Source organism: Camelus dromedarius, chromosome 6 (genome assembly GCF_036321535.1).
Source record: "Camelus dromedarius isolate mCamDro1 chromosome 6, mCamDro1.pat, whole genome shotgun sequence".
In the NCBI taxonomy this organism is placed as follows: Eukaryota; Metazoa; Chordata; class Mammalia; order Artiodactyla; family Camelidae; genus Camelus; species Camelus dromedarius.
In genome coordinates, this window is record NC_087441.1 from 1,894,541 (window position 1) to 1,909,733 (window position 15,193).

General features: G+C 52.9%; 1 long non-coding RNA gene across 1 annotated transcript; it reads left to right on the top strand.

Annotated features, from left to right (window-relative positions):
- The first annotated feature begins 11,426 nt into the window (after positions 1 to 11,426).
- On the top strand, positions 11,427 to 14,796 carry LOC116154482 (uncharacterized). Its single transcript, XR_004138433.2, has 3 exons — positions 11,427 to 12,500; positions 14,408 to 14,604; positions 14,747 to 14,796. It is a non-coding gene; the product is annotated as an uncharacterized LOC116154482 (long non-coding RNA).
- The last annotated feature ends 397 nt before the right edge of the window (positions 14,797 to 15,193 follow it).

The following is a 15,193-nucleotide window of genomic DNA, read 5'->3' on the forward strand; positions in this document are numbered from 1 at the left end:
GAAAATTCTATCATGAGTTCAGAGTTTCCTAGGACTCCAGCAAAACTTTAGATTTAAACATCGCCATGAATCCAACCCCCTCCTGATCTGATCAGAGGAGGGCACGTCAGATGAAACCGTCCAGGCGCAAAGAGCAGGCGTGCGCACTCGAAGCTGAGGTCAGACTGGTGCTGTCAATAGCGGACGCTTGCGAGGTCCACGTAACTGATGAGGGAGAGAACCCCATACTGTGTGAGCTGCAGCCTGGGGTCGGGGCGGAAGGTGGTCCTGGGTCAGCACTGCCCTGGCTCGTGGATGCACCTCTGAGTCACTTTTCTGACCACACAGTCCAAACTGCGTGTGGTCGCTGACCAGGAGGCACTGAGCCGTCCTGAAGCCTTTCCGTGTCTGAGGAGGGCCCTGGATCCTGTGGGGGTCGCAAGCCAAGGAGAGAACTGAGCCCAGTGGGAAATTCAGGGAAACCATCAGAAGGAGGCTCGACATGAAACAGCTCAGAGAAACATGCTTGCTCCTTGCGCTCCCTTTGGGAGACAGCAATCATTTTCATCAAATCAGCGCTCCCCGCATTTCCTTACTGTTCAGGTTCCCTTGGCAACCGCCTCTCATCTGGACCGCTGCCTCCTCTCGCAGCCCAGATGCCCAGGCAGGCACTGAGCTTGAAGTCTTGGAAGCTCAAGCTCAAGCATCCATTTCTGATTGAAGGAAAAATGGAAAAATTGTTGAACAAATTCAGGATGTATAAATTGCTCAGCTAAACGATGCAAACCCGGATATCCTGACTCACACCTGGATTGCCTCCCCTGCCGTGCACATCACTGCAATCCTTGCCAGACCCGCCCTTTGTGCAATGTGTCTGAAGACAGGGGAAGAATTTAATGACACTAAGTTTTTACAAAATTCACCAGCAAGTAGGGCTGGAGGACAACCATACATAATTAACGGCAAGCGAACACGTCAACCGGAAAAAGAAAAAGTCCTCTAGGCCACGTACAGTGAATTCCTTTTGTTCTCGGTTTGCTAATTAGAAAACCGCCGTCCCCATCCCCTTTACCGCGAGCCCACAGCTGCGGCTGCGTGTCGTGCGGTTTGCGTGCAGTTACATGGAGCGGTTCATTTGGTCCTGAGCGACTGTAACAGTGCCTGTAATCAGGCAGATGACGGTGAAACAGTAAACATCCTCCAGCAGAGGTGGCAACACGCCGGACCTGAATGGGCTGGGCGCAAAGAGGCTGTCGAGCTGCTCCCGGCTTGGAAATGCCAGATGGTTCTCACGGGTTCAGGCCGCGGAGTCCACAGGCGGGGCCCCTGCGCCCTGGAAGGCGGGGCGAGACGGTGGGGTGGGAGGGAAGCGTTCAGCCTTGGCTGGAGGGTGGGTCCAACCGGTTCTCTGGTAGAAACATGGCTTCAACAAATAATCAAGATTCATTTTGGAAACTCAACTGTTTTGGGGTAGAAATGGTATATTTTGAGGTTTTCACTACAGAAAAGCCCAAGGAAGGCCCAGGATGCCCTGGAGGGGCCCAGTGCCTCTTCTCTGAGTCCCCAGGTGTGTAGCTGGTGGGGCCACCAAGACTGTGGCCTGTGCGGGTCCCTGGAAAGAGGTAAGCCCCTGGAGCACAGATGGAGGAACCCTGCGTCCACATCCTGACCGGGGTCCCGGCCCTCAGCCCTGCCCCTGAGGGGGTGACCCCTTTGTGAGGGAGCAGCAGCATTGCTCAGCGGCCAGCAGGGCAGCTTCCAGCCCTGCCCCTGTGCACTGGGCTCTGCGGCTGCTGAGGGGGTACCCGACCCCCAGCCTCGGATCCGGGCCCGACCAGGAGGCCGTCCTCCATTCACACCAAGCCTGATTCAGGGAGCCACCTATGGACGTCATGCCCAGAGCTGGAGGGCAGCCCCGTGGGTGGCCCCATGGGTGGTGCCTTGGTCCCTGGACCCATCCTTCCCGAGAGCACAGGGGTCCAGGGCCGCCAGGAGTGGTGAGTGCGCGCCCTGACCTGCGGTCACTGTCCAGTCTGCTGCACCTGTCCCTGCGGGGATGTATCGCTCCAACCACGGTCAGTCCAGAAAATACTCAGAGGGCCTACTGTGTGCTGGGTTGCTGCCCCACCAGGGCGAACAGGATAAACACAACGTCGGTGACAAAGGTTTCTGAGGACCAGAGCTTAACGTAGAGGCTGACCGTCCTGACCCCCTCCGGGGGCTGGGAGGTGGGGCTGGGATGGGGCCTGGGGCTGAGCAGGGCTGGTGGCCTTGGATGCCATGCTGAGCAGGTGGCTCTCAGACAGACGTAGGCAGTGACCAAAGGCTCTCAAAGAGGCCAAAAGCCCTGCCTTTTTGTATTAGTCTGTAAAGAGCAGATTCAGCCTGGTGAGTCCTGGGACTATGCTGGGGTTTTCATTGCAAGTCGGTTCCCTTCGCCAGTGTTTACAGAAAGGAGACACGGGAACTGGGGTTCTGGGGGCAAGGAGTGATTGGAAGTGGCCTTGCCCTCAGGAAACTGAAGGTTTTAATGATAAAACATACCTTTTCATATAATCAACATCGAAAATGGCGCAGGGACTCTGACTAGAATAATACAAACTGTCCCAGGTTCAAGGCAATACCGACTTTTTCCCCAAAGAACATGTAGATAGTATGCAGAAACCGTTTTTTAAAATTATTATTGAAGTATAGTTGATTTCCAGTGTGATATCAGGTTTAGGTGCACCATATAGAGTGTGTGTAGAACTCTTATTTTAAATCAGCCAACTTAAAAAATAGGGCAAAATGTATACAGGTATTTTTTTTATGTGAGAAGCATTCTATGTTTCATGTAAACTGGAAACCACAGCGGGAAGCTGTAAACTATGCGTCAGAAAAGGAGAGTGAGCAGGACGACGGCGATCCTGAGACAGGTGGCTGAAGCCGACTCTTCTCCATAAACTGGCTTCACTTCCTGGAAAATTCATACCAGGGCCTCCAGCTGCTGTTTGCTCCCATTTGATAAAAATGTTTAACAGCAGGAGGGTACAGCTCAGTGGTAGAGCACGTGCTTAGCACGCACAAGGTCCTGCATTTAATCCCCAGTGCCTCCATTTAAAAAAAAATGTTAAAACAACTAACTCCTAAATTTGAAAATCTCTGTGCTAAGCAGTGTGAAATATCAGTTGTGTGTATGAATTTTACATTCACAACAAATGGCATTTTAAAAAAATAGATATTTGCAATATGACTAAAGGTGAGGCTGTTAATAGTTAAAAAAAAAAAGTTAAATCACATTTTCACCAGAGATGCATGAACATACAGGCTTTGTAAAGTCAATCTTCAGTCATTCCAAATAAAGGCAGGGAAAATATTTTTGGATTTCATTTTTTGAAATTCTAAAAATCAACGTCTTTTTATAGCAACGTGCAGTCTTATTACGTTCATCTTGTGCACGTGTAAGCCGCCAGCAGGAGCACTGGTCATGTGCACTGACCGCTGTTTCTCAGAGAAACTGGTTCTCTGCTTCGGTGGTACCTCTTTTGGTTTGCAGCATCTGATTCAGGGTCACCCAAGGAGGGTCCCCTCCCTGACCCCCAAATCTTTCCTCTCAGTTCTATGATGACTGAAGGGCTTGACATTTAATGAGATGGTTTGAGACTTTAGCTGGATCCCGATTCAAATGGGAAGTTTGCCTGGAGGGGTAGTTTGTCCTTTAAGCAATGAAGGTGCTAAAAAGTAAAGTGTGAATTAAAAAAAAAAAAAACTTGACTCCTAATTCTCTTTTGAGGGTTTATTTTGAAAAGAAGAGGGTGTGAGAACTCGTGACGGGCACTGGGAGCCCGTTCTCCACGTAACTCTCGAGCCGGGATCAGTCTTGCGGGAGAAGCAATGGGCCCGCAGGGGTGTCCCTGGGAATGACGGTTCCCGCAGTGATAGAAATGCTGTCTTGGCTGACGTCCCTCCCCCCGTGGGCCCCACAAGATCATCAGGGGATGGGAAAGAGAAGCTTCCTCCATAAGCCAGGAGAATGTGCGGCCAGGGCTGAACCAGACTCCAAGAGCCCAGGAGACCCTGTAATTATGATAACGTCCTAATCACACGTCTGGAAGCGGCTTCCAGAGTCGGGATGGTCCTCAGCGGCTGCTCGTGCGCGGATGCAGTCGTCCGCGGTACGGCCGTCGGAAGGCACGGGACGTGACTTGTCTGGGCGGGGTGTCCCCGGCAGCACCTTCCCAGGTTGTCTGTGCCCCCGCGGGCTCTGGCTCACGCGCGGCGTGGGTGCATGGTGGGCCCGGGGCACCGCGCGCTGTTAGTTTCCGTCCAGGTGGGGCTTTGGCCTGAGGAACTTCCAGTGGGTGATGCTCGCAGTAGCGGAATCGGGCACACACAGAGAGGGTGGCGGCCTCCGTGACCTGCAGGTGCCGCTGCGGGTGCTGACGACAGGCCGACGCTCTGCTTGGCCTCAGGCCCAGAGCTCCCAGCGACTGTGCCTGGGGCTCAGTTCTTCTCCTGGAGCTGAGGGGGATTCCGGGCAGGACTCTTCCTCCAGTCACAGAGACACAGCACCAGGGCTCCATCCTTGGGGCCGGGGACCCCCTCTCCCTTCGGGCAGTAACCACGGGAGGAGTCCGGTGGGTCCCAGCTTCCTTCTGGGAATTTTTACTTGGAGGCTGACCTGGATCTCTGGGAATGCCCCCAAGGTACGCCTTCTCTATCAGGCCCCTCGACAAGGAATATTCCCAGTGTCTGCAGGTCTGTGGGCACTCACCTGTCAAGGACGGCCCACTTTGCAGAGCCCCTCCCCCAGGCCTCGCACCTGAGAGAGAGATGGAAATATCCGCCGGAGATCTTGACGCCATCAGTATGACTGGGTATCCGCAATGGTTTTTGCAGCAAACTTGAGCTTTTTACACACAGTTAATAAGATTACGCTTTAACACATTCCAGGACCAATCGTGACACATCAGTGTGTCTGCCCAGTGGGGCTGAGAACTGTGCTTCCAGATGAAGCGCTCCAAGTTCAAAGAGAACGTTTTTGGCTTCTTTTCAGCACAACTGTAGGCCCTGTGACAGCTCCTCCAACCAGGCTGAGCCATCTACGTTCAAACTTAGAAAACTGTAAAAGTTCAGGCTGTTGATTTGACAAGTATTTCCGCTTCTGTCCTGGATAAGCGGCAAATATATTTAAATAATTAATAATTTCATACTACATTTTTGTGTCTTTATATGTATATGTATATTTGTATTTTGCATGTGTGTCACGTGATGCATTTCTTTGCCTTTTTAGTCTGAGCACAGAGAGTTCAATTTAATATTTTAAATTATTATAAGCATCAATTAATATAAATGGATGCCTTCAGGAAATAGCCAGGACTCTTTGGCTGTGCAATAAAATACCCCAGACTACTATAATTTTATGGTTTTTGTATCTTTAATTAATTTCATTTTATTGTCAGTCATCTAGTCAATTTCCCACTAATACATCTTATGTATTACAGCCTAGAAATCCACATACTAAAATGTGTGTGTGTGTGTGTGTGTGTGTGTGTGTGTGTGTGTGTGTGTGTGTGTGTGTGGTTACTGACTTAAGCACTTGGCCACTTGGGAAGAGCTGTAAAGATCTAGGGTTTATCTGGTAAAATGATAAATTTTGTGATGCTTATTTTATTTAGAAGTAGAATTTTCCACTGAATTTTGGGTTCCAAACCAAGAAGGTAGAGTTAGCCACTGTCTCCTGGTTCCTGACTAAGGTAGTGGGATGTTATAAAAAGGGAAGGGCATTTTAGGCAGAAATGAGCCATGAATAAGAAACTTCTATGTATTCTGTGTTTTCAGTATTGTTTACTCGTGGTTGAAATGAGGAAAAACTACGAGCCTGGGACACGAAGGGTGAAACACCATGTATTCGTGGATGTTCCTTCCATGATTCACGGACCACTGGCCACACCTTGAGCAGAAGCTCAGCCTCGCTAGGTCCTGCCTCAGCCATGAGCGTCGTTCCCATGTCACCATGCCCCCTTCTAGCCGCGAGGACCTCCCCCACAGCTCAGACCAGCAAGGAAACAAGTTGTTAGGGAACTCCACATACAGCATCGTCTCACCCACGAGGGAGTCTCTTGGGAGAGGAGCCGGTGTGACTCACTGACCCTGGGGGGCCGAGTCCTGCTGCTTCAGAACAGAAATGCACGTGGAAGGGGCTCTGCTTTTATTTATTCCCATGCGGGCAACTTTGCCCTGCAGGCAAAGGTGATGCCACACCTAGAGTAACGGGGAAATCTGCAGTCAGTCCACTTTAAAAGTAGCATTTTCTCCTTTCCAGGCCAGGGAGGTGGGAACCCAGTCCTGCGTCCCCTCCCGGGAAGGGGAAGGGTCCTTGCTGGCCCCGCCCACCTCAGCCATCACTGCCTGCATCCTTCCTCCCCAGACAGAGTCCTGGCGCCCTCCCCGACACAACGGCCTCAGGCTGTCCCCAGCCTGTCTTCGGTCCCTCCACATGCACCCTACACACACCTAAACTACTTGCTCTTGTCAGCGCCCGTCAGTGGGAACCAGGCAGAATAAAGACATTTCAGGTAGGTCCAGGAGAACTTTTATGGAGAAGGAAAAAACTCTCAATTACATATTTGGTTTCTTAATGAAATTGAACAGGAAAAGGGACACTTAGTTGAAATAGAGTCCAAGGTCAGTGGGTGCCCTGTGGGACCAGCCCTCCAGGACTTGCATCTCCTCAGACACCCCCCCTCCCCCCAGCCCCCCCAGGATGACCTGCTGGCCTTCTCGGCTCCACGGGGGTAGGGAAGCCAGGCTGCGGCACCTGCCGGGACTTCTGCTTTTGCTCAGGCAGAGCCGGGGAAGGCGAGCCCCTGGTCTCTGAGCACTGATTCCAGAGGAAACAGGCCCTGTTTTCACCCCACCTTCTCTTTTTGAGCCTCTGATAGGTCTACTCCCCAGGTGGGAGCAGGTGGAAGGTGCCAGAAATGGGACAACGTTTCATCTGGTCTACCGGACTCCGCGTTTCTTAGCTGGTTTTGTGAAACTGATGTCACACACACGTTAAGAGTGTGTCATGATCAAATGAACTTGGGGAAACGTGGCCTGTTTCTTGGAAACAAAGAGAAGAAATCTTTCAACTCTGTGCAATCCTGCCTCCATAATCATGTGACCCAGCCTCCCCCACCCGCTTCCCTGCCATGCATGCACACGCGCACACACACACACACACACTGCTTGATATACGTGTTAATTCCAGGGAACACAGTTTGAAAACGTCACAATAAGTGGCAAAGATTGAATCTTCTTAACAGCCATGACAGATTTATAAATCCTGTACGTCCCCGGTCAAAGCAGTAACAACGCAGAAGGCGCCGGGGCACTTTGCTGATGCTGCTTTGTTCACAGCTCTCCCGGAACCTCCTTTGGAGCCGCCGACCTAGCCTGTTAACACCTTCAGTATCAGAGGCAACCCACACTCTGCAGGCAGCTTCAGATTTCGAAACGAGGTCACTCGGCAACAGACTGCCTCCTTCCCCCCTCCCGCCCCCGCCAACTCCTCCCCGTGTCAAGTGAGGAGAAGGAGGTGGGTGAGCAAGGGAGGTCTCCGTCTCTCCCTCCCTCCCACCCCCACCACCATCTGTGCTTCCTTCCTTCCTTCCTTCCTTTCTTTCTTGTCCAAACTGGCTTCCCTGAAAGCACAGTATACGTCACAATTTATTCCTTTTATATCAGTCAGACTCTCCCCAACACCCCAGAATTTCCATCCAATGCGTTACTGATGTCACCTGTGTGGTAAATTATGCACGGACAGTACAAACACCATCACAGAGACAAGGCAAACTGCCTGAACGTGGGGCTTTTGATGCGTTTGTCACTTGAGGACCTTGGAGTGTCCGTGCTTTCCCTCAGAGGCTTTGACGAGTTTTACCTTTTTTTCCTAGGTCGTAATGAAAAGTCAGGCTTTGTCATCAGTTTTAATTTTTCTCCCAAAAGATCTTGTTTTCTTTCTTTGAAAGTTCATAAAAATGTTGACTCTGCATTTCCTGTTGGCCTTGCAGGATGTCAGAACAATCCTCAGATAACCATTGGTATTGCAGAGTGAGTTTTTAAAAACTCAAATTTTCCTTCTCAGCTCTTTCTGGCAAATTCCCACACATCTGCATAAACCAGGCCTCTGGCCACTGAAACAGCTCCGGGCCCTGGGGGTATAAGGTGGGAACCCAGAGGCCATCACAGGGGCCACGCCCTTGCTCCTAGGACTTCTCAGGCCCGTGAGACCCTTGCTGGTCACACAACACCATCGTTTCAAGCGCTTGGCACATGTTCAGATTCATTTAGCTGCACAAAATTGGACTTTTTTTGGTCAAAATAATGGACTCACTACAGTTACGGGTCCGCAAGAGACTGGCCCCTGAGAGTGTTGACGGCATCCCTGCAGACACATTTAACAGGCTCTCACAGAAGGAAATAACCAGAGAGGGGAGGCGGGCTGGAGGTGCACGGGGAGCAGAGACGGAGTGTTTGTGAACAGAGGCAGGTAACCGACGGGGCCACACGTCCAGCAGCAAAGCAAACAAAACAGCTGACCGCAGACGTGAAGCCTTTCCAGCGAAAGCCCCACTAGGTTGTGACCTCTCGGCCCGCCCTCTAACGCTTTTCTGATCATCAATTTTCAGAAAAGGAAACCTTATCTGAAGGCGGACGATGACCCCGCAGGGGCCGTCTTGAAACCCCTGGCGTTCCGAGCTGACGCGACCACGCTGGCAGTGGTGCAGTGTCCTCCTGGCGCCGGGGGGGGGGGGGGGGCAAGCTTGATCACCGAGAGCAAAACGTGGAGGACTGGAGGGCGTGCTCCTCCCGGTGACGGAGCACCTCAGCGTCACCAGCGCCCGGCACCAGCCGGCTCACCAGGAAGGACCCCCGGCCACGACCCGAAGCTCATGACGAGGCCGTGCAGCCCCCCCGACGAGCTCGCCCCGCCGCTCGTCGTGCCCGAGGCCGCGCACTTCACGGGAAGCGGGTGCCGGGCCCCAGGCGGCCGCTGGCGCGCGAGCGGCGGGAGCACCTCGAGGCAGAGGGACTGTCGTTGGCAGCGACGTGAAAGCTCTGCTCTGTGCCGCCGCGCGCAGCACAGGCCGGTGTCTGCAGCCCTCTCCTTGCGGCCGGCGCAGGCGTGGCCGCCGCATCCGTGTCTGCATCAGCGGCCGAAAGCCGGGCCGCGTGTGAGACGCCCGAGAGGCAGGGGGGCGGCCGCGGGGGCAGGCGGGCCCTGCGGAGCTGGGACGTGGACGGCCTGCTTCCGTGGCGGAGAACCCGCCACAGGGGGGCCTCTCGGCTTCCGCGCCATCGCTCCCTCGGGCCCCTGCGCGGCCAGCTGCTTCGAGCTCTTTGGGTTTGATGTTTTGCTGGTGACCTCGTGAAGCCCTGGCTGTTGGAGGTCAGCCTCGGCCCGGCCCCGCCCCTGGACTGTTGGACGGATGGACCGGTGAGGAGAAAGCCTGCCCGCGACACCGCTGAGCTGGGTCTCCCCCGCGGTCTGCGGACAGAGAGGAAGGGACGCAGCAGGGCTGCGACTGCAGCTCGCAGCCGCTGCGTTGCGCGCGGCGGCGGATGCGGCCACGCCTGCGGGTCTGTCCTGCGCTCCCGAGCAGAACGCTGGGTAAGGAGGCATCTGCTGAGAAGAAAGCGGGACGAACGCGCCCTGAGAACGAACGGGGCTCCCAGCCTAGAGAACCGACCAGCGGGAGGACGGGCCTGCTTCTGTCGACGAGAGCCGGCGAGAGCCGCCCCGAGCCGAACCGCGGCCCGCGGGCAGGTCCCCCCGCCAGGCGCCGGGCCCCGCAGGCGGCGCGTGGGGTCCTGCAGCCACGCGGCCAGCATCTCCCCGCGCGCCCCGCCCGCCGGCAGCGCCGCCCCGGACCCCGAGCGGGCGGCTTCGTGCTCGTCTCCCCTTCAGTGAAGCTGCTTTCAGAGCTGCTGCGGACGGATTCAACGCCAGAAGAATCGTCCGGGCCTCCAGGAACTCACGCAGAAGCAGCGTCCCCAAGTGGCAGGAAAAAAAACAAAGACAGGAACTTTCTTTTTGAAAACCGCAGGTGTCTACCTCAGGGAAGGCAGCAACCTGTTCCCAGCCTCAGTGACGTCACTGGGGCCAAAGACGTGGGTCTGGACACAAGTTCACCACCTCCGCCGCGGCAGGGCCAGCTCAGGGGTGGGCGCGGCGCCCTCCCGGCCTGGCGGCTCAGCTCTCCTGGGAGGCCCCACTCACCCCGCGCCTGCTCTTGGACGTGCTTCATGACAATTGCGTTGTGCATTTTTAATGTGAGTGAGACTATTACCACATCTTACAAGAATTATTAGGTGAGAACAGTGTAAGAGACCAGGGGTTAACTTTTTGCTTTTTAATAGACGACATTTTGTTCAAAATTATTTTTGTCAACAGAATGATCAGCCGTCTAGAGTAAAGTGAAGTGCTGAAAACCTCCCCCTCCTCCAAACACACAAATGACTCCGTTATTTGTATACAGATCCCGGGCCTCAAGTCAGACCCGGTGCGAGGAGCTCGCTCCCTTTCCGCCGGCCTTGTGACTGTTAGCTGACTGTCCCAGCATGCAGCGTCAGAACCTCCCAGATCCAGGTGTGCTCCGTTCCTCCCAGACAGGAAGGACACAGAAGATCCAGGATTCACTGCAAACCGCATGCTAAGAAGCCAGACAGAAAGCTCCCCTGTCGCACCATTGCACTCACATGGCACGCCCAGAACCGGCGAATCCACAGAAACAGGAAGCAGATTGGTGGTTTCCAGGAGCTCGAGGGGGGATGGGAAACGACAGCAAATAGGGACAGGGTTTCCTCTGGGGGTGACAAAACTGTTCTGGGACTAGATGGTGGTGATAGTCATGATGGTTGCACAGCACTGTGAATGTTCCAGAATGAGACAGAGGTGCTAAATGTCGCAAGGGGCCAATTTTATTTTATGCTTGTTTTGACCACAAAAAAAAGTTAAAGCAAAAACTTAAAGCAAGGTGAGACTGGATTTTTGTGAGTGGCGACGCCTAGTGGGTGATGCAAAAGTCAGGGACGAGATGACCACCCACGCCAAGAACGCGATCCCTCAGCGTGATTAGGGTGCACGTGGACGCGCTTCTAAACGGCTAATAGAATTTTACTACGATATCTGGATGATTCCGAAAACAAATGAAGAGAGAAAAACATTCCAGCAAGCTGAGGCATGAGGCGGTGATGTCTCCTTGCTCGTTGCCTGTTTTCAGCATCCATGCATTTAGTGCCACCTCGTCCCAGGAAAGATTAGAGGAGCCAAGCACACAAGCGCATCAGGGTGGCTCTGATCTCACCTGTCAGCAAACTCCTACCTTACACTGTCTGGCAAATAAAGGAACATCTTTTCCACAAGTGCCCGGGGTCCTAGTGAGACCGAGTCCTGCGACCTCCGTCACTGGAAAACCAGAGATTAGATCTCACTGTCCCTCAGTGTTTGTTTTAAATACTCCTTTTTTGTGAGCCAGGTTCTGATGACTCCTTAGATGTGAAGGTGAGTCTTAACGGAGGTGAGGAAAGCATGTGTTATTAAGGAAAGGTGATCTTATTTGTGCTTCTGAAGTTTTTAGGGTAGGAATCGCCTTGAGCCATCCGTCAGGAAGAACAGGCCAAGTCTGGGCAGTACGAGTCTTACGGGCCAATTCAACTGAAATAATAATGTGCTGATGTAAGAGTTTCCAGAGTGACAGGAAACCTCTGTGCATAAAATTTGTATCCGGTGCACAGACGCTAAGGGACGGGGAGGAGAGAACACAGACAGTCCTGCTGGGGCAGAGCAGACAGAACGCGAGGCCAGGGGGCCACGAGGCGGCATCTGGTCGTTCTCTAGAAACACTCGGCCTGCACGTCCGGGAGGATGGAATGGGCGTGTGTTCCTTCTTCCCCCGCAAAATACCGCTGGAAACCCCGCGAGCAGGAGTGAGCCAGACAGAGGAAGACACTGAGAGGAGGAGCGGAGGCCGCCCAGCTCGGGACCCCAGGAAAACCAGGCGTGGGGTGTCGGGGCTCTTCCTTGTCCTCATACCCCAAACTACAAGCTGGCGGAGCCGGCAGCCCAGAAAGGGACGCGGACTCAGACCCGAGAAGCCCGAGCCTGCTGTCCAGCCGGAGGGCCAGGGACCGAGCAGCTGCAGAAACTGCTCACTAAGGGAGTCTGGGAAGTGGGCTGGGATGTTTGGTTCTGAGAAATCTTCGGGGGACTGGAAATGTCTTGCATTGAAAGTGAAGGTTCTTATTTTATTTTAAAACTGGATTCTGTTTCTCTCTGACTCAGGGTTAGAGGGAACCAACAAAAGAGGAAACAGGAAATCTTGATCAGAATCTTCTAGAAGGAATGCTGAAGAAATAGGGGGCATTCCTGTGACACTGAAGTCACTCTGGATCCTGGAAGGCAGTGTGAAGGCGTGGCACCCACTCGCCAAATTCCCCCAGGGCAGAGTTAAGGTCTCCTTGGTGCACGTGCTCCAGCCACCTCAGGACCACAGGTGAGGGGTCACGGAGGCCCAGCTGTCAGGCCAGGTTGAAACAGATCCCATGGGCACTGAGTGTAAGCAGATCTCACAGATGTGTGGGGCCCCGCAGACGCAGCAGCGCAGAGCGAGGTCCTCTGCCCCCCGGGTCCTCCCACCTCGCCTTCAAGACTTCCTAGTCTGTTGAGCAAACTGCCCATGTCCACCTGTGCAACTGTGTGTGTGCAGTTATTAATCACGGTCCAGCTGCAAACTGGCTGGTGGCACAGATGACCATGGAGGCAGCAAAGGATGCTCTTCTGGGCCTCTTGGTTCCCCAGCAGGGAGGACCAGTCTTGGGGGGGTGGTGAAAGATGTCAGGTAAGCCACCTCTCCACGTCCTGTCAAGATGCTAATGTCCCAAGCAGGGTAATGTTGCTTTGTTTGTTTGTTTAGCGCCTTTATTGTGGTCTGGTTCCTGCACAGTAAACTACACAGATCCCAGATGCACAACTTGATGGATTTTGATGGCTGCACACACCCATGAAGCCACCACCACAATCAAGACAGCCAGCACTTCCATTGCCCCCCAAGATGCGCAGATTTTGAATTCCCAGTTTATCCCTTCTCACCCCTTTCCGCCCTTGGTAACTACAAGTTTGTTTTCTATGTCTGTGAGTTTATTTCTGTTTTGTAGATAAGTTCATTTGTATCCTTTTTTTTGGATTCCACATGTAAGCAATGTCATGATCCAGCAATCCCACTCCTGGGGTATAGCCAGAGAAAAACACAATTCAAAAAGACACATGCACCCCAGTGTTCAATACCAAGACAGAAACAACCCAAATGTCCATCGACAGATGACTGGATAAAGATGTGATTTACGTGTACAATGGAATCCTACTCAGCCATAAAAAAGAATGAAATAATGCCATTTGCAGCAACATGGATGGACTGGAGATCGTCATTCTAAGTGAAGGAAGCCAGAAAGAGAAAGAAAAATACCATATGAGATCACTCACATTTGAGATCTAAAAACAAAAAAAGAAGAAGAAAAGGACACTATGAGCTCCTCTACAAAACAGAAACAGACTCGCAGACATAGTAAGCAGTCTTACGGTTACCAGGGAAAGGGCGTGGGAACAGATAAATTTGGGAGTTTGAGATTTACAAATGTTAGCCATTATCTATAATAGTAGATTTTTTTAAAAAGCAAGTTTCTTCTGTATAGCACAGGGAACTACGTTCAATATCTTGTAATAACCTTTAATGAAAATGAATATATGTGTATGCATATACATAAACACATAACGGGGACACTGTGCTGTACACCAGAAACTGACACCTTGTAACTGACTGCACTTCAATTAAAAAAAAAAAAAAGGTGGCCAGAAACCAATGAAAAATAATAAAAGAAAATATCCCAGCTTCCCAAAGGCCACACCATAAACTCAACCCAGATTCATTGCCTTGCGTCAAGTGTCTTCGACTGAGAAAGTAGCAAAGAAGGAAGACAAAGTGATCACGTTTCTGGTGTCGTCTCTCACAATTCATCAGAGACTTGGAGTGCAGAATCTGGAGCTTCCCTGCTCTAAAGCAAACTCTACAACAGCCGGACCCTTCCCGTGGAGGGCGGGCTTCTGAGCTCAGGGGAGGGGAGGTGGGCGGGGAGGGGAGACGCTGGTCCAGGCTTTCATCTCTGGTGTGTCGTGTGCTCCTGGTATCACTGACTTTCTGATCTTCTGTCCCTAAAGCTGTGTCCAAGGGGGAGGGTACGGCTCAGTGGTAGAGCACGTGTTTAGCATGCACAAGGTCCTAGGTTCAATCCCCAGGACCTCCATTAAAAATGAATAAAGAAATCTAATTATCTGCCCCCCCAATAAATAAAAATGAAATTGTGTCCACACACTTACCATATACGTGTCCTGTTTCCTTCAAATCAGGTGTGTCCTTCTGAGAGCAGGTACTGTCCTTTCGAATACCCCTGCAGCCCTGTGGCGGGCACTGAGCACAGACCCGGCGGGCGTCTGGAAATCCACCAAGTACCAGAGTTCAGACTAAGAGACAGACAGAGAATCATCCTGCCGCCTCAGGAGTGTCCTAACTAACTCCTTGCACCATAGACTTGCAAGTCCACGCGGTGAGTGCGGGTCAGACTTGTTAGCGCTGCCCTTAATCCGCTAGAAAGTACCCCCCACTCACATCCACAGGGTGTTTGCAAGGCTTCATGCCGGCGTCTGGCCTATAACTTTGATGATTCAACGATTTGGATGCATTTGCAGGAAACAGACTGCAGACCGGCCAGTAAAGCCCAGCCTCCCCCACAATCTCCGCAGCCCCCTCGCAGCCCCGCCACCCAGACGTGGAAGCCGGACCACGCGTCTAGCCATGCTGCCGCAGGGTGAGAATACGGACTCGAAGTCTGGGAGGAGGCAGGATGGGCTCTACGTCATCAGCCACCCGACGCCTAGATGGGGCATCTCTGAGGTCCTGTGAGCTGGTCCCGGGGTCAGAGAGCTGGGTCCAAATCCCGGTCTGGGCTCACCAGCCACATGGCTACCGATGGGCTTGGTAACAGACCCATCTCTGGGTCATCATAGTCAGCAGGGGTGGAAAGCCCCGGCCAGCCCACGAAAACCCCAGGAAGCGCCCTCTGCAGGGTCAGCCGATGTCTGCAGACCAGACCCGCTGGATTCCAGTGGGCGTCCTGATCCGTTGGGTTCTGTTAC